Here is an 18,608-nt window from a genome sequence, read left to right on the forward strand (position 1 = left end):
AATTAAGTGAGAATTAAGATTCGTGTTTCAATTCCCAAGTTGTATACTTTCAAGCGTTCTTCATACTTCTTTCAATCAGAATTTAGTACTGTTTCCACTTCCTTGTTCCAACTGTGATTAATTTTAAGACCTATATTAAGCATTTTAGAAGATTCAGAGGAATCTACTTATTTAATCTAGTAGATCTGCACTGATTAAAGCATAGGTGGCATTACTTTTAGTAGCCCATGTTTCCAGCTAAGTATTACAGAGAATGCAAATTTAAAAAAATCAGGCTTTTTTATCACACTTTTCAAATGATCCCATTTGTGCTTGTAGAAATAGACATTTTCTTACATTAGAGCACTCGAAGGAACTCTTTAGTTCATTCACCTTATCAGAGGAGTCCTGAGACAGCTGCCATGCCGTTTTAATCCCTTCGTTTGCTACATTTTACTTTTTAGTATTTCTGGTTCATTTTCTGCTCTGCTGGTTTAATAGCTGCAAGTTTCTAGCATCGTCTTAGCAGATCCATCTGAAAGTTGCATCAACAGATTACCCACTTCAGCCATCTAGTCAAATTTGCTTGCAGTAGCTGCCCTTAATAAACCAACATTTCCCACTAGGGAAAGATACTTACTTTTTTCCCTGCTTTCAAGTGTAAGGAAATAGCAGCAGCTGTTGATGGCTATACATAGGGAGCTTGAAATACGTGGCAGATCTTGCCAAACAACCTTGTCACGCTTTTCCTGCACGTGCTTCCTAGTTGCTAGTTCCCTGTTACACTAGCAGATGCAGGGCTACGGCAGCGGTTTGGAGAAGGGTTAGTGTGTTATCTCCCTCACAGAGTACGACTAGTGTTAAGTGAGCTTCAGCAGCACCATTTGGATAGGTCATTAGTGGGGACACCTCTTGTGCGTGTGTGTGCACAGGAATGACAATGCTCACAACTCCTGGGAGCATGCTGCTTGGGGAAAGCTTCTGTACAAAATCAGTAGCATGGATGGCAGTATCTCATAATGAGCATCAGCTCTTTTATTTCGAACTGCTAAGATTTGGGAACTTTTAATCCAATAACAGTTGCCTTTGTGGCAATAAGCTTATGACTGACACTTCCTTCATGAAAATCGACACGTGCTAATCTATCTACAAGAATTTTTTTCTGGAGGCACAAGTCAGGTAGCGGTTTTCGTTTAAATGTAGACAAATTAATGAATCTTACCTGGATGGTCAAATACTGATTTACCAAGGTGAAGAGGGGAACTAGAAGGGCTTTCATTTCTTGGGCGGTTTTCTCGCTGTAGTTTGCCAGCCTGAGGTACATGTTGTCTCATGGGTCCTGTGGCTCCTGCTCCGGGTATTGACAGCAAGTGTGATAACCTCACTACTGAGCGGAGAAGGTGAATTATGCCTGTGATGAACAAAGAACAACACGGAAACTAATGGAGCAGACGTAAAGTTGATACCTACCATACCACTGCCCAGCCAGATTTGGAGGGCGAACCTGCACTCACACAGGGGCTGCATCTCCTTTTTATGTTTTTAGGAGATGTCTGAATGCATTCTTGAGTCAAAGTCAGGGCACCCGTTTAAGGCTCACTGAATTGTTTAAAAGGCAAGTAACAGTCTGTCTGAATATTCGCACTACATAATGGTGCTTAACTAGTGCGTTGGGGTAGAAGTAAAGGAAAGTTGCCCAGCCTCCTACTGCAAATTTAAACCTTTTATCGTCACTTTTTTGTTGGTGAGAATTTTTCACATGTGTTTCACTGCACAATAATTTGAGATTCTCATTTATAGTTCTGTTTTTCCCCTGCCAAGGGATTCTTCAAGCTGTCCACTGTGACAGGCATTCACAAATGCTGAGTTGTTACTTGACTGCCTGTTAATAATCCAATGTTTTGTCTAGCTCCAAGTCAAAGTCCCTGGTCGTCCTCTATCACAACTGTGAAGCCTGCTTCATTACTATCTCCTACTGTCATGTTGGTTTAAGCTTTTAACAATTCCTAGCTCACTTTAAACAAAGGAAGAAAACTAATGGGATTCTGAATTAGCCCACTCCTACCAATTAGCATTAGCAGTGTGGTTGTCAACACTGTAGCACTTTGTGCTACATTTTTGTCAGTCAGTAATAGACTAGAAGAACCATCTGTGACTGGAAATATGTCTCATTGTTTCCTTCAGGTAATAGTCTTTCTAGGACTTTAAAGAGATTTTTAAAAATGCAAAACTTCACTTTCCAGGACACTTCAAAGTAAACCCTTGAAATGAGAATACTCAGGAGAAAAACAACGATGCAGAGGAAAAAAAATCCAAGTGTTGTGGATACTAATTTGGTTTGTCCAGAACAGGTCATTATATTTCGTATTATCCTCAACCTCTGCCTGTATTATTTTTGTTCAGTTTGTTACTGACTGCTGTTTATGCAAAAAAAAAACCCAACCCACCAACAAAAAAACCAGAAAATCCCAAAAAACAAACTCAAACAGACCCAAAACCCAAACCAGAAAGTTGGAAAGAACATTTTCTGTGTTTTCTGTTCTTACGCAGAGCAGTGCTACTTTAAACTTAGTGTTTTTTCTCTTCTTCAGATACTGTGGACACTGTATCTAATCAAGATGCTGTCATTATGGAACTCATGAGATATATTGCTGACATTTCCAGCCTTACATATTTGGGAGTGCATTTATCTTCCTTTAGTAGTGTGTCATCATACTCTGTTGTGTGCACACTTGCTTTACGGTTGGCGGGGAGTGCTTTCCAGTGGCTGAGCCCACCCTTTTACCTACCAAATCCTTCAATACCAATTTAAAGGATAGGCCTATCTTTTTCAAGGTCATTACTACATACTTGGGCAGGCTCTGAATCAAGAGACAAGATTTGATATTTTGCCGAAGTAAGGAAGTTCTGTGGTACCTTTGATGTGGTTTTTTGGTTGGTTGGTTGGTTTGGTTTTTTTAAATACATCTCTGATTACGTGAACTGAGCAAAGACGTATATTTCTTTTCAGTATTCGTAGTTGACCTAATATCTTACTAATTGCTTCAACTCCTGGTTTGAAGAATTCATTATTATTTATTTTATTTTAATGGATCTTTTCTGTCCGTCTGACCTGAATGTCTGAAGTACTTACTGAAGTAAAATATTTGAAGTATTGGCAATAAGGTTCATAAATTGACCAGAAGAAGCCTTAGGAGACTTAAATATTTGATGGTTTCACAGCCAGTTTGAGACATTTCGTAATATAATTTAACTTCAGGTGTGATCATCACCCAAGAGGCCATGCTTCCAAAAATTGAATTTGGTTTGAAGTTGTACAGAGTAGATATGGAAAGAAGATGCATCTCTGTGGTACCAAATGGTTGACTGATGTCAGAGTAATGAAACTGACGCCCCAAAGTTTTCTTTTATATATGAACAAGCATGCTTTTAAAAAAGAGCTGTACTTTGGGCAACCTCTTGGGTTTTTTTTTAATCAGAAAGAAATTTTCATTTATCAATCTATGATTCTATAATTCAAAAACATTTATTATTTGGAACATTTCTTTAACCTAGCTCAGCTACAGGCTAGTTAAGCAACAGTGCGATCTGTACAAGATTCCTCTTTTGGGCCTCTAAAGAAATGAATGATTCTGATAGAGAAGCACAGGGCTTTATTAGCAGTACAGTTGTGTACAGCTTCTTTTATTGTTTTCCCACTTTAACTATGGCAAAAACTTGCCTGTTTTCCAGATCAGACATACTTAGGGATATCAAAAACATAGTTGCCGGCCTTAAAAGAAATGCTGAAGCTCATCATAGTAGACAGACATAGTAGACATAGACTATTTGTGAAGTTTTGTAAATATACAGAGTATGTACCCTGAAGAGGACTCCTTAAAGACTTACTACTTAAATTTATTTCGTCTAGAGCTTCTAAATGGTTAATATGTGTTTAAGTGCATGTAAAGGTTTGGATTATCATTGGTAGAATTTTGCAAAGAACCAGGGAGAGGTTTCAAGAGATTTTCCCTAGTGCCCATTTTATAAATGTATATGTACCATATATCACTGGTTGACATAGTGTTATGAGTTGAATAAATAGAGAAGTTCCAGGCTCAAAAAAGGGGTTATCCAATTTCAATTCACATTAGTCACGTTACTATTATATTGATTGGCACTGGGATTATCAAAGGAGGAAAAAAATCCCAGAAAGCTGGGACAGTTTTACATATAGAAAAATGGGAAGAAAACCCAGTGGAATTGAGGAAGGAATTCTTGAAGCTTCAGCTATGTGTTAGAGGTCCATGCTAGATGCAGCGTTACTTATTTGGTAGCTATGTTGCCCAGAGCCTCAGAAGCCAACAAATAAAAAATATTAAGAACTTCAGTGTTTAGCTAGAGTACTGTAACTGCCTGTCTGTCTGGTAGTTATATTTCTCTGTTTGGCATATTCCTTGTCAAATTCTAGTCCAAAATGGATCTGGGGCGCTTGTTTTGTGCCATACCCTCTGCCAAGCCATGGACGTTTCTGTCTCCATAGAGGAAGGGACTGTTGCCTCCCTGGGGAGGAGAGCTTACCAGCCCTCACAGATCACAACACTAGCAACTTCAATACAAGAAAAACATCACTGATGTAGCACAATATAGCAAAGTGAATTATCTGCTTTAAAATGATGCTAACAAAACATGCTTGTTTTCCTCTATTCAGTCTCTACATGTAAGTTTGCCAGCGGCTATGAGTGTGCTTTGCTGTGCACCGTGAATGTATTACTCCTACAATCATTATACCTTCTGCATTTCAAACGTTGGACTATAGGTAGTTAAATAGCTTTATCATTTGAATTAACTGTCTGTTTGCTATTGACATAGGAATGAGAAATGCTTTCCCTGAATATTTGTCGTGAAGATGACTTGGGGCCTGGCTTTCTAGAAAGTAGAGTCTGGACTATGTGTGTTATTTTAAGTATGAGCATGACAAACAGTTATCTGGAGAACTTTGGTACTCATTTAGACTATTAAAATATATCATATTAATGTCTTAAAAAACACAAGAAATTGAGATAGCTGTTTATAGTGCGCTTGGTGTTAAATTTTTGGCAGCTGAGGGCAAGATAGACTCATAGCTATTATAGCAAAAACACTGGTAGCACCTATTTTACAGCAACTTGTTTTTCAGTGTTTTGTTCCGAGTGAATTAATTAACATATTTATGAAGCTAAGCTATGATTATGATATATTTGCTGTTAAACGCTGTCATGGATTCTACCCTGTGTACATCAGGGTTCTGTAATTTTTTTTTTTTTTTTATAATACCTCCTTGCCCATTGGTCTCTTTGCAATATGACCACACAGGCTAATTTTATTGCCTATGTTGCAGAATTTGAATGTAATTTGTGGTAGTACTTATGTGTCCTCTGAAACTTCAGACCCTATTTCTCCATGCGATTCTTATTACAACTGTCTAGAGCTGTAGTAAACCTGGCAGCCAGGTTTATTCTACTTTACGCTGGTAAAAATTCTGACTGTGATCTCAGATTACATATGGATAAGGAACTTTCATGAGCAAGTCATCTCCTGAGGAGGAAGAATTTGTTTACTGTAACATAAAATAGAGATCACGGCTAAGGAAAATTAATTACTTCTACTTAAAGCATCCCTCCCCAAACCAAAATATCATAACAATTTTTGTGCCTTACAATTTCTGAAAGGACTGAGTTGGTTCAGTTGTTCGTATGGTCTAGGAAGCCAAGCTGAGCTTAGGAATGATTCTGACTGATGTATATTTATCAAAACTTATATTAGTGAAGCATTAGAAGAAGAGTGTAAAGGGTAAATTCAAATAAAAAGAGAAAAAAGAGAAAAACTTTGTATTTAAGTAACAGCAATTATCAGAGGTTCTGCTTGTATTAATATTGTCTGGGCACATTATAAAGCATTTGTCATAGCTAATGCACTCCTGTCAAATCAAGCAATATTAGAAGAGGACTTTTATAATGAATATTAATATAAGAGACAGCCGTAAGTGAAGTAAATTATAGAGGCATGTAAATGTAGTATTAACTGCTACAGCAAAGTAGTCTTCCACTGTAAATCAATTTCTTCCTATAATGTTAATAAAAAATTAGGCCACTTGGTAGTCATCTGCAAGCTGCTGAGCATTGATATGAGTTTTCAAGTACTTTGCTCATGTGTCTAGCTCTAAATTAAAAGTCATATTCATGAAAATGAGTTTACAGTCTGTGCACTCAACTTACTGACTGTACTATAGTTTCTGCACCGTTCTCAAATTCTTGTTCACACATCAGAACACCTATCTTCCATTCAGCCATCTATGACAATTTAGGCAAGTTTAGGAATAAGTACAAGAATTATCCCTCTACATCAGAAATAAGATACACGAATTTAAATTTCGGCTATCCATTTTGATCCAGGTTTTGAAAGTGACAGTGGGTTTTTTTGTTTGTTGTTTCTTTGTTGGTTTTTGTTTGGTTGTTGTTTTTTTTGTTTTTTTAATTCAAGGTTCTTTGCTTTTGCCTTTTATTGTAAAAATACGCATCTGGATTGCATTAGGATTTTTGCATTCAGCTCAATTTTGATGTGTGCTCTTTTGGAATAGGAAGTGATGAAAGTACGTTAAGGATTATGTGTCTGAAGTTAGGCTTCACAGTTTTACCAGGATATTGGTTTTGGTTGTTTTGGGGATTTCTTTGTTGGTTGAGGTTTTCTTTGTTAGCATTAAATAGCTACAAACATCCAAGCCGTACCCTTACAGGAAAATTCTTTTGCAGGGAAATTGTGATTGTTATGCGTGATTATTATTTGGAACTTCTTTTCCTGATGCCAAAAACTGATTCAAAATCTTAATAAGTACGTGTTCTTTACAAAGACTCTTTCAAGTAAGGTATAATGAAGCTAAAAGCCTTATTGCTTATTTGTAGTGGTTTAAGTTGAAAAGCAAAGGTGTGGTTTTTTATGTGATTCTGTAGGTGACAGGTGATCACATTCACACTCTTGGAGTTTTGAAAGCAATTGATTCATGTTATTTTGTTGTTGCCATCATCGTCATTATTGTGCTTTGATGGCTAATGATTCATCTTCTATAATAAAAATAAAAATTGGCAAATCTCTATTTAGGATAAATTGTTATTAATTATTTTGAAATGGTAGTAGTATTTTGATTCTATATAGTGCTATGTCTGAGGAGCACTGAATAGAAACAAATCTGTGGACTGTTTTCCAAATGAGCAAGCATGGAGCAAAGGTACCATGGAGTTTGATAATGTAATGAATTTCTGTCTAGTGACAGGTCTTAGACATTTTAAGTGTGAAATTTTAGCACCTAAGTCTGAACTTAACCATTCTTAATGCTTTTTCTCGTCTTTCATCTACATTTCAGAGACATCTCAGCTTTTAGCATTTAAGTTCCCCATGTTGGCATACTCAGCATCAGCCTTTCTCATGTTTCACAGATTTAAGCAATTAAGGATTCATCAGACCTCTTATAATTAACAGTGCTTTTATATTGCATCTGGTATTGAGCTTATGTAAGGATCAGTGTGTAACAGTCAAATAACCTGCTTGGAAATAAGTTAACAACCGCTTATGACTGTGTAACTGTTTCAATTTATCTACGCATTACAATCCAAATAAATATTTTTTAGGTCACTCACTTTTCAGTATTACCTTGGTCCATGTACTGTTACCTTTCAAATGTGAAATACGTATTTAAAAGCTGAACAAAGCTGAAAAATAGAATATTTTTACGACAAGCTTATTGCATCTTTCAGTCCCTAAGGGGACTTTCCAGACCCTAAGGGGAATTGCTCAGGTGTAGACATCTGGAGATGGACTAGATGTATCTCCCCTACATATCCAGTTGTGGGGTTTATCTTGGTTTGCTTTGGTGGTTTTTTTTAACTTCACGGAACATTAATGACATCGTCTGTTAGTTTAAATCAACCCTGCACTATTATTGTGGTACAATATGTACACACATATTGTGTATGTGTATATGAGGTACAAATGAGAACCAAATTTGAGCTTCTGTCTTTATGATTCCCACCTCTTTCTTATTTCTGAAATATGTAATTCATTTCACATGTCTACACCCTCTACCTGTCGCTATCTTTTGTGATGAGAAAACTCTGTTTAGAATAGAAGTGCCAGTCAAGATACCAGGTTCTGGCTCTTCTGTGCCTCTCGTGCTTCACAGCTGCTATAGGCTATTTCCAGCCTGCTACATAGTACACATTACTGTAAGATGCTTTCTAAACATGTTTTATTAACACTGGGTGTGCTAACGTTTGCCCTAAGTGAATCTCCAAACAAGGTAGTCCTTAGCTGGCCTCTGTTTACTTCAGACTAGAGATAGTAAGAGTCATGTAATGGCCATGTTTTAATAGCGTATTCCCCACCTGCACTGTCAGTGCTTCACAGAGGCCAATTTAAGGCACCTGTTTGCCTCCCAAGCTACTCGTGTACCTATGCAACATTTTCATCTGTAATCTTTAGCTTGACATAAGAATCACAGGGAGCTCTTAGCTAAGCCAAAAGCAACAGTTTTTTCTTGCAGAGTCTGCAGAATAGTAATTTTTGAATAGCTGCAGGAACTTTCAGACTCTTAATCTTATTCATACTGTTCCTATTTACCATTTGGTGGCTTGAAATGTTGAAAGTGGAAAGCCATAATTGTTTTCATATTTGGTAAGAATGTGAGAAAAGTGCTCAGGGCCAAGAAGTTGCTTATGATTTTCACTATAAATATTTTTCTAGGAAAAAATATCACGAAAGAATGAGAGAGAAACATGTAGGCAAAACCGTACGGTTTTATTTTCAGTGTCTGTATCTTGTGTGTGTCTTTGAGTGTGGACATACACAAGTGGAGGTGGCAGTTTCCTGAAAACTCATATTAACTTAATTGTCTTAATGAAAGTTATCTGTGCATTAGTTGGATTTACTCATATGCTATGGAAATTATTATGGATGCTCTCACTCTTCACTGCTTAGTTTTGTTGATTATAGGAAAAAAATAAGTTACTTCAACACATTGTGCAACAAGAAGTCATTTTTTTTCTGTGAGATATATAAATAATGATTCCGGAACCTCTTCTCCTTCCCCCCACCTCCTTTTTTCTCTTGAATTGATTCCATGGGAACTATAATCGCTTTAACACTTCTATATTAAAGATATTCCCTTCAATTCTTGGTCATTTTTATAAGCTCTTATTTCCTAGTTATTATTGATAGTGATTTTCATTTTCTTGGTTATGAGTATCCTTAACTTATTTTAACAGTGAATTCTATATTCTTATATTCCTTGACTGCTTTTGATTGCATATTTCAAGAAAACAAAAACATGCAAATGATCCATCTGACAAAGGGAGTTTAAGTCTTTTTTTTTTTCATCAGGCAATGATTAATTTACTTCAGTGAAAGTGAAGCTGTTCTCAACAAAATGCTCTCAGAGGAATGGGAGTAGATTTCTTTCAGATGACGGTTGCTTCCTTACAAGCTGCAATGAGAAACCTCTAAACATGTTGACTTCTGCCTTTGTAAAGTTAGTCAGTCCACTCAGGTTCAAGATTTGGGACTTTTGCTGTTACAAATGCATTCATCAGCACTGTCCCAACTACTGCTCACAGTGTTGATATCTTATTATCTAAATCAGTTTACTGTTGTTTCTGAGTATTATCAGTGTATTCTTAATGAGTACGTTTATTTTCCCATGTTTCAAGACCATAACCTGTTCCACGTTTCACCAAAGTCATTCTAGAAACGAGGGCTCTCCATTTAAGTTTTATTCTGTAATCTAGTACAACAAGCAAAACTACTTTCAAAAATACCAAGATAAATCGAAGAATAAATAGAAAAACGTGGAAGTTCTTTAAAAATTAAAATTTTGATGCAATGTTTAATTTTCATTATATTGACTTAAAACTGTTTTCCATGGGGTAGTAACTGAGATTATGTTTTATCCTGAGAACAGAGTGAGACCAGAGCATCTCACACAGCCCTGCAGGCCACCCCCAACAAATATTGACTTTTCTATATGCCATTACTAGAAATGATCAAAGTTTTACTTAAGATGTTCAACAGGCTTAAGTTGTGCAGCCTAAGAACAATAACCAACCATTGTTTGTTAACATATATGTGAAATTAATGCTGCTTTCTGCCACATTTCTATTTTGTTCCTTTTTCAGAGAAGTGTTTTGGCCTCAGATGAAAAAAAAAAAAACACCTTCTGAATATCTCTTCTTCACTTAAGTTCAAAAATCATCCTGTGTTTGTGCACTCAAATCCATGGAGGCTGCCGTTAATATTCATTCAGATGTACAATTTCTATACACAGTCAGTCTAAAGGCATGAAGAAAATGAAACAAAGATGGAAATACGAATTTATCCATTTCAGATCTCACCTGTCTAAAGACATGCAGAAATAGAAATGTTGACATTTGAACAGATATACTCCTTACTCCAGTATTCTTGTTTGAGAGTCCTCTAAATGAAAGAGAAATATCTACCATTCACCTCTAGCTTTTTTTGGCTTGTTTTTCCCCTCAAGATGCATTAACACGACATCTTTTCCATTCCATTTGGAATTTATTTCTTATAACTGTGTATATTATATTCTAAACTACTAGTGCTCATTCAAAGACCAGTACAATTCAAAATGTCATCAGTAATGGGTAGTTATGACATTCATAATGATTTTTTCTAAAAATGGACAAAAATGACTTGACAAATCGAATGCGTTCTCTCTGTGCATTTGCATTTGGTAAATACAGCATTTAGAATATGGTCAAATAACGATTCAGCTTTGATCTCCTAGCCAAAGGGGAAAGAGCATTCCTAGCAAGTACTAATTGATTATTCTTCTGTCTCTATGATTTTCATGCTGAAGGTTTCCTGGCAGACCATGTAAATATTGCCAAGGATAAGTTATTTCACTAATTCTACCAGGACTAAGGAGTCTGAGGGGAAATTTAGCCATGTAGATTTTAGGCCACAGGAGGAAAATTCTTCTAATGTTAATTAAAGCTCTTGATGTTTAAACTTGTATGGTGAGAAAGAACAAACAAAAACTAACAGCAGTTCTTGGGAGGTCTCTAGCCATTTAGAAGATTATGCATTAAAGATCAATGGAGAGTATGAAAATATACTTTTTTTGTATTAGAGGTTGTCCAGGAAAGTTGTAATGACCCACCACCTGGAGAGGAAAAATCCCAAACAAACCACAAGCCAAACAAACCCAAAGCAGATGTACTAGAAATAAGATATAGCATAGTCTCTTGTAAAAGGGTTATTATTGGGGGCACAATAAAAGATATTTAACTTCCAGTTGCAGTTTCCTGTTTCACATATTTTAAGCATCTCACTTGTATACTTTCTGCCTAAGGTGCGAATGAGATTCCTTTACAAAAAATCCATGTTATTTTTCTCTTTAATTCAGTATTCATAAAGGAAACCTATAATTCCTGCTTTTCTCCTAAGAACCACAGACAAATAAATCACTGCATTCTGAAGTCGAATTTGCACACAAAAAAGGAAAGTCTTTGCCAGAGATGCACCTAGTAAAACTAAATTCTAGACTTTGCCTCTTGTGTTGAAGTAAATGTTTGGCTCTAGAGGTCAGAATTCTGGACCATATTTTAGACTGTATTTGTCAATGATATTGACTGTTATCTCCTAAGGTAGGTGGTTTAAAAATGAATCTTTATTTCACTGGGACACCAGGGACACCAGTCCTTGTTATTTATTATTTTTTTTTTTTGTGAGAGCTGCAGATTTAGAAGTCATTGCCAACATGACATCTCTTAAACTGGCAAGGCACTGGAGACCAAAGGTCCTAGAGAGTAAAATTTGATGTCCTTTGCAATTCTCTGTCGAGTAATTTGAATAGAAGAAATTAAGCCATCTTAAAGTGACTGCATACCACACATGGTGTAGAGCCCAAAGGGTAAGTCAACAGGTCCTAGTAATGAGTTTTGAAAGAGAGCAAATGATTAGAAACGGGTAGTATGGATTCCTGTAATTTATCAGCAGCTGAAGGAAGTAATCCAGCAGCAAAAGAGAAACATCCCTTCAGGACCATATTTCAGTCTGACCAGCAGTGGGTCTGGTACAGCGGTGGGTCTGGGCTACAGAGAGAACTCAAAGGGTGCTTTGACCTTCCTGCTCTTCCACTTCTCTTCTCCCTTTTATCTGGACATGTGATATTGCTTATAGTCTCATATGCATCACGGTAACTTCATTTTCTGGAGAAGGGTATTATTGATGATAGCTGACTATGGATTCATTGGTTTCAGCTATCGCACTGAACAAAAGGGCAGTGAACACTGCTTCTCTCTCCTAATTTTAAAGGTGGTTTTGGGCAGAGGTGTCAAAGAAAGGCTACAGGAAACATTTCTATCAGAGGTTTTGTTTCTTGTAGTCTCATGCATCTATGTTACATCCTATCCCCCTTTTGCATTCTCTGCTGCAGCTCTTACTGCTGCCATGCCCTATTCTTGTCCTCAATCTGTCAGTCAGAGAGAGATCTCTGAAGACTGCAACACAATATTAACTCTGTGTAGTTACAAATGAAATTTGAAAATGCTAAGTATAGAATGTATGAAAAATTATTTTTAAGACAGAAATTAAAATCCACTACAGTCTTCCATAAGTCTCTAGAAACCCATATCCAGATAGAAAATTACAGTCATTTCTTTTCATCTTTTATCCTATGTGTGTTATGTGTTACTAGTTTTAACTTCTGCTTTCATATTTATGTTTCAAAAAAAATCAAAATAAGAGTGAAATTATGAACATTTATAGTTATGGAGAAGGAATTCATTGTACCCATGCAAGAGGAAGGGATTATTTAATATAATATTACTTTTCCATAAATAAGTTCTATGGTTCTGTGATTTACCCTGTGCTTTCATGAAAAAACAGGTACATTTTTCAGCCTGGCATGAGACAATATTTGTCGTTTATAATTTTTTCAACTCTTGTGTTTAAATTAAACAGATAATTAAAATTAAGCTTTGTATCATAGAATGCATTTATTCTAATGAACTTTGCTAGTGTCTTGCACAATAGCCTTTGAAGTATCAGAATTTTCATTCCTCAAATTAAATAGGCCTATTTGTGTTCCAAATGTCATTGTCACCAAAATTAAACCCCATAGCAGCTTTGAAAACTAATCTCTAGTCATTTCTATGTCCCTTCTCTGCCTTTTTAAGTGTAAAATTACATAATTGGTTATACTTTGGGGAAAAAATAACACTTTTTCTCTGAGCCTTCATTGTATTGATTGAGTTCGTTACATCTATGTTTGCCCAAATCTTAGGTCACTTACGTAGCCTAAAATAATTTTTAGCAGCATGAGGAATGAATCAGTTACCTGCTCTAGGAAGATAGTTGTTAGATTAGCTGTGCACCGAAATAATAACCCTTTGATTTGCACCATCACATAGCATGCAAATAAAACAAACCAGGTAGTTATGGGCAACCCTATAACATCAAAGAAAGACCTCCTTTTATTTAAAAAGAATTGATGTCAGGCCTTTAATATAGAAGAATTAAATTTAATTTTGAAGAATCAGTTGATTATGAAACTGTAGTGGGCAAATTTAATGCGTGTCTTCAAGCAGATCATTGTGAAACAGTGGAGCAGTAGATTTAGAACAGCCAGGACGTACACTAACAAACAGGCACATCCTGTCAAACACAGATGAGGTGTAATATCTGTGCGTGACAGTAGACAATCAAGGAATCAAACTCGGTATTATACGTAAGTGAAGATAAAAAAAGCAAACAGAACACTGTTCGTGTTAAAGAGGAAGATAGAGTGCAATGCAGGGAAAAGTATTTTAATGCTCCAAGGGACTTTTAAGATTGTGTTTGGACAGCTGTATGCAATTTTGAGCACAAGTATAATCTGAGACCTTAAAAAGACAGAGACATTTAAAAGGTTCACAAAAAGGCAAACTAGGATGAGTCATGTTCAGAGGGCTCACGTACGCAGAAAGCCTGGCAAAACTGAGACAACTAAGAAAGCTCTTTAGGCGAAGTTATTTTGCACGTTCCCAAGATGCTGTAGAGAGTGAGGACTAATGCACATTTAACGTTGTGGTAGGGTTGTGGTAAAAGGGCTAAAGACCAGATGATGAATGTTAAAATGTAATGCCTGGTCAGTTTGTACCATCAAAATATTCTAGATAGTGGTAAATATGGCTCGACTTGGTTTCCAAGTTATTTCATGCAGAATATTTCGACTATAAAGCTGCATATGTTATTTTGCTTAATTTTTTATATGTATGTATGCACATAAATATCTTATTATTTATGATTTCCATAAACAGCTGAAGACTGGTTGAAGTGATCGTCTTTATTCAGTGGGTTAAGCACTGGCTAGTCACAGAAAAGTCTCTCAGAATGAGTATTTTGAGATTAAAATGCCAAATCCAAGGATTCCATAAAGCTGTAAGAGGAGAATGGACACCACTATAGCAGGCAACCCCCCTTGGCATGTGTAATACCAGAACTTCTTCTACCTAAATAGTTTTAGCAACCAAATTTAAGTCTACCAGGAAAAGTTACAAGTTTTGGTTTTTGCTTGCTTTGATGCCCAAACTGCAGCTGAATTGCAATTTCAGTGATCAGGCCCCGTTGGTGTGTAATTCTATAGTCAGTATTTTCACCTTTTCACCAGGACCATCCTCAGTGTAAAATCAGGGCACTCACACATAGCCAGGAACTCAAGGAACTCATCTGTTCTGGGATTAAAAAAGATGGACATCCAGTGACACTCTGTTATTGTTTAGTTTTTACAATCCACCAGTTTTTACTGAGTTGATGGAAAATACCCTTACATTTGGATGTAGTGGAACATAACAGCAATAGCTGAAATAAGATGTAAGGGAATAAGCCGTAAATGTAGGGAAGAATTCTTTGATCATTGGTTAGTGTTTGGTTGGTGTTTTGACATACAAAGAGATTTTCCCATTCCAGACAGGGTCATTCTTGTTTCTGGTTGTTTACAATACTCATCCCTCCCTGCTCCTTGCAAACTCCCCATCCCTCCCTCTACATCCTGAAATTATATATAATATATATTCTGCCAGCTCCTCGTTTCTCACTGGTATCGGACAGGTTTAAAACCCACACTTCTGGAGACTGCCCTGCTTGATGGCCTTTCGTTGTCTTGCTAGTGATGTCAGATAGAATTACTTGCTCTGTTTTCTGTCTGCGGTTCTAAATGGAAACCCTGTCTTTAAGAGTGTACAACAATTTCTATCCTGCTCTGAATAGTTTGAAGCTACAGTCGTGAATTTGGGTTGTTGGTTTGTGTTTTTTTTTTCATTTGAACAACATTTTTAAATATTTATGCGGACAAGTTTTTTTCTTCAGGAAAAGATAAATCTTTTTCTTTTCTTCTCTGTCCCTCAGGGGACCAGTCTGGGGAGAAGTAATGGTGCGGCTAGACCTAAGACATGTTTGAAAGAGCTTTAAAAAGTACAGGTTTGATGTTTAAAAAACTGTTTGTCTAAGGATTTAGCTAGTTTCAAAGCAAAAGCTGTGCCTCCTTTTGTACAGCTTTGGACATAAGCCAGCTTCTAGGCACTACAAGATGATCTTCTCTAGGGATACTCCCTGCTGAAATGGTGGTGGTTTGAGGTTTGGTCTTTTTTGTTTGTTTGATTTGATTATTTTTTTTAACATTTTTTATTTGGTTTTCCTTTCAAGCTCGTAGTGTTGCCTACTGTTGGAGAAAGAATATTGACCTAGGTGGACCACTGGTCCCTTCTGAGTGCTATAAAATTCCTATTTATACCACAGCAGCGACGCAAGGATCTTAAATGCGTTATTGCTTGACTGTCCTGTGTTTTAGACTGGGTATTTTTGTGGAGAAATTTCATTATTCCACATTTGAGAGAATGGAAGTAGGTATCTCTGGCTGTGGTTCTTTGGGGATTTTTTTGGCAAATCGTTGCTCTTTGAAGATCTGAAGAGGTTTGAATGGCATACACAGATCTGGGTGAGACAGATAAGGAGGCAGAGAAAGGGATGAGATGATCAAAAGTGCATGATAAATGCCTGGTTTTGAAATTTTATTACATGGGCCCCAGTCATGTAATGGCCTTTATCCTGTCTTGAAAACCAGCATAATGCTTAAATTACACAACTATCCTTCCTCTGTAAACTTTATTGCAATTAGTGTAAAAGTTTTCCCATAACCCATTCAGAGTAACTATATTTAATTCTTAATATCAGGTTCATATGAGTTGTGGGATTTTTAATTTCAATATTGACCTAATTGAGAATGTGTAAAACGCCCCCATTCTCAGTTGCTTGTTCCTGAATTCCAGGAAAGGTATTTGGAAATTCAGTCATACACTGTAACTCAAAGTATTAAAAAGTAGGGGTTTTTTTATCTCACTTTTCTATTGCATGATTTTTTTCATCTAATTCATACTCTTGCACATGTAAATAATTGAATTTACGTCTTTTAATATCTATTGGGCAAATGTAACTTGCCATTTCCTCTTATTTTATACGTTTTCTGAGTGTTTTCTGGGCATTTCATATAAATGCCTACATTTAAAAAAATCATTACCTGTCTGTGGTGCATCTGATGTTGCTCAGTGTAGAGTTTTGCTAAGCACATCATTTTATTCAAGGTTGTATTGTGTTTGCATGGTAAGGTTTGGTAGCAGGGGCGGCTACAAGGGTGGCTTCTGTGAGAAGCTGCTAGAAGCTTTCCCCATTTCCAATAGAGCCAATGCCAGCCAGCTCCAAGATGGACCCAACACTGGTCAAGGCTGAGTCCATCAGTGACGGTGGGGGCACCTCTGGGATAGCATATTTAAGAAGGAAAAAAACCTGTGCAACAGCAATTGCAGCTGGGAGACAGGAGTCAGAACATGTGAGAGAAACAACTCTGCAAACACCAAGGTCAGTGAGGAAGGAGGGGGAGAAGGTGCTCCAGGTGCTGGAGCAGAGATTCCCCTGCAGCCCATGGCAATGACCATGGTGAGGTGGGCTGTCTCCCTGCAGCCCATGGTGATGACCATGGTGAGGTGGGCTGTCTCCCTGCAGCCCATGGAGGTTAAGGCTGGAGCAGAGATCCACCTGCAGCCCATGGAGGACCCCACGCTGGAGCAGGGGGATGCCCAAAGGGGGCTGCGGCCCCATGGAAAGCCTGCGCTAGAGCAGGCTCCTGGCAGGACCTGTGGCCCTGTGGAGAGAGGAGCCCAGGCTGGAGCAGGTTTGCTGGTGGGACTCGTGACCCCATGGGGGACCCACGCTGGAGCAATTTGTGAAGAACTGCATCCTGTGGGAAGGACTCACACTTACAGGACTCACTGGGAAGTTCCCAGTAGTGAAGTAATTGTATTAGTGTCTCCAAAAATCCAATTATTTAGCAGTCCAAAATGGTTAAAACACCATTCTTACAGTACCAATATCATGCTTAGAAAATAAGGGGTGGCTTTGAAGAATTACGAATAACAAGCTGTGGGTTTCAAAACTGAAAAGAAAATTAATATTTAATGAGTATTTATTTAAGAGATGTTCATTAAGCCTCTCCCCCGTGAAAATGGACACGCTGGGGAGTTTGTCTCAGCTGGAAACATTTATGGTGAAATTCTTACTTGTGTGCTTCAGTGGAATAGTGAATCTGGACATTAGCAGAGGGCTGGTGTTGAGCAGCGCTGGCTGCTCTGCGGTGCAGCCGTTGCTCTGCATGTGGTCCCTTCCTTCCAGAAGGCTCCACTGTCTGAACCCTTAATATCTTTAGAGGGGCTCTTCTGTCATTTAAGAAAAAGGCACTGTGAAATTACTGCTGCATGGCGGACCTGCTACCTCCTGTAAGCATTTATGTGTTGCTTATGTACAACACTCCAAGAAAGGATGAACTTTTACATTCATCACCAAATTGTTTAAACTGCCGAAGGACCAGCTTGTCGTAGCAAGCTGACTGCTAAGTAGTTCAGCCTGTCAGACACCATAGAAAAGGAAATTTTGGAAGAGATTGTCAAGAAAAGGTCCATGTGCCGACCACTGTGCCCTCCTCGCTCTTTGCTCTCTATCAATATTGACATTATCTTTCATTTGCACAGTTTGGCTGGAGAGCAAATTTCCCATGCAGCATTCAGTAAATCTTTAGCAATGTGTAAAGTGAAGGGACAGCATATATCTCAGTTGTTTTAATTTTGTGGGCGATAGGGCTGTTTGCTAGCATAGCTGTGGAGTGTGTGTCCAGCAAATTAGAATGAATAAAAATAAGTCTCCCCCAGAGATGTCTGAGGGCTATCTGAACTTAGATCAGGTTATTTGATTGTGGGAAAGAAATAATATGATAGATGTGATTTTGACAAAATGATAGCTGACTCCACAGTGAAAAGTTCATGGGAATTAATGCCAAGTCTTCCATAAAATCATCTAGTTACAAAAATGAGGTAAAGTATTCTGTTCATTGTGCTTCTTTTATTATTTCAGACTCTGAAACTGCTGATACAGAATTTAATTATCTATATACACATATACAGAGAATCATTTTTATTATATTTCAAAATTGGTTTAATTTTCATTTAAATATGTACTTGTAATGCACTCAGTGTAATCCTTCATTGCAGCAAAATAAAATAAATATTTAAATAATT

The 18,608-nt window shown here is 37.3% G+C and overlaps 1 protein-coding gene across 3 annotated transcripts in view; it reads left to right on the forward strand.

Annotated features, from left to right (window-relative positions):
• ZNF385D (zinc finger protein 385D) overlaps window positions 1–18,608 on the forward strand; it is a 443,449-nt gene that overhangs the window by 389,752 nt on the left and 35,089 nt on the right. The window lies entirely within an intron of this gene.

This window comes from Rissa tridactyla, chromosome 2 (assembly GCF_028500815.1).
Source record: "Rissa tridactyla isolate bRisTri1 chromosome 2, bRisTri1.patW.cur.20221130, whole genome shotgun sequence".
NCBI classification, from domain to species: domain Eukaryota; kingdom Metazoa; phylum Chordata; class Aves; order Charadriiformes; family Laridae; genus Rissa; species Rissa tridactyla.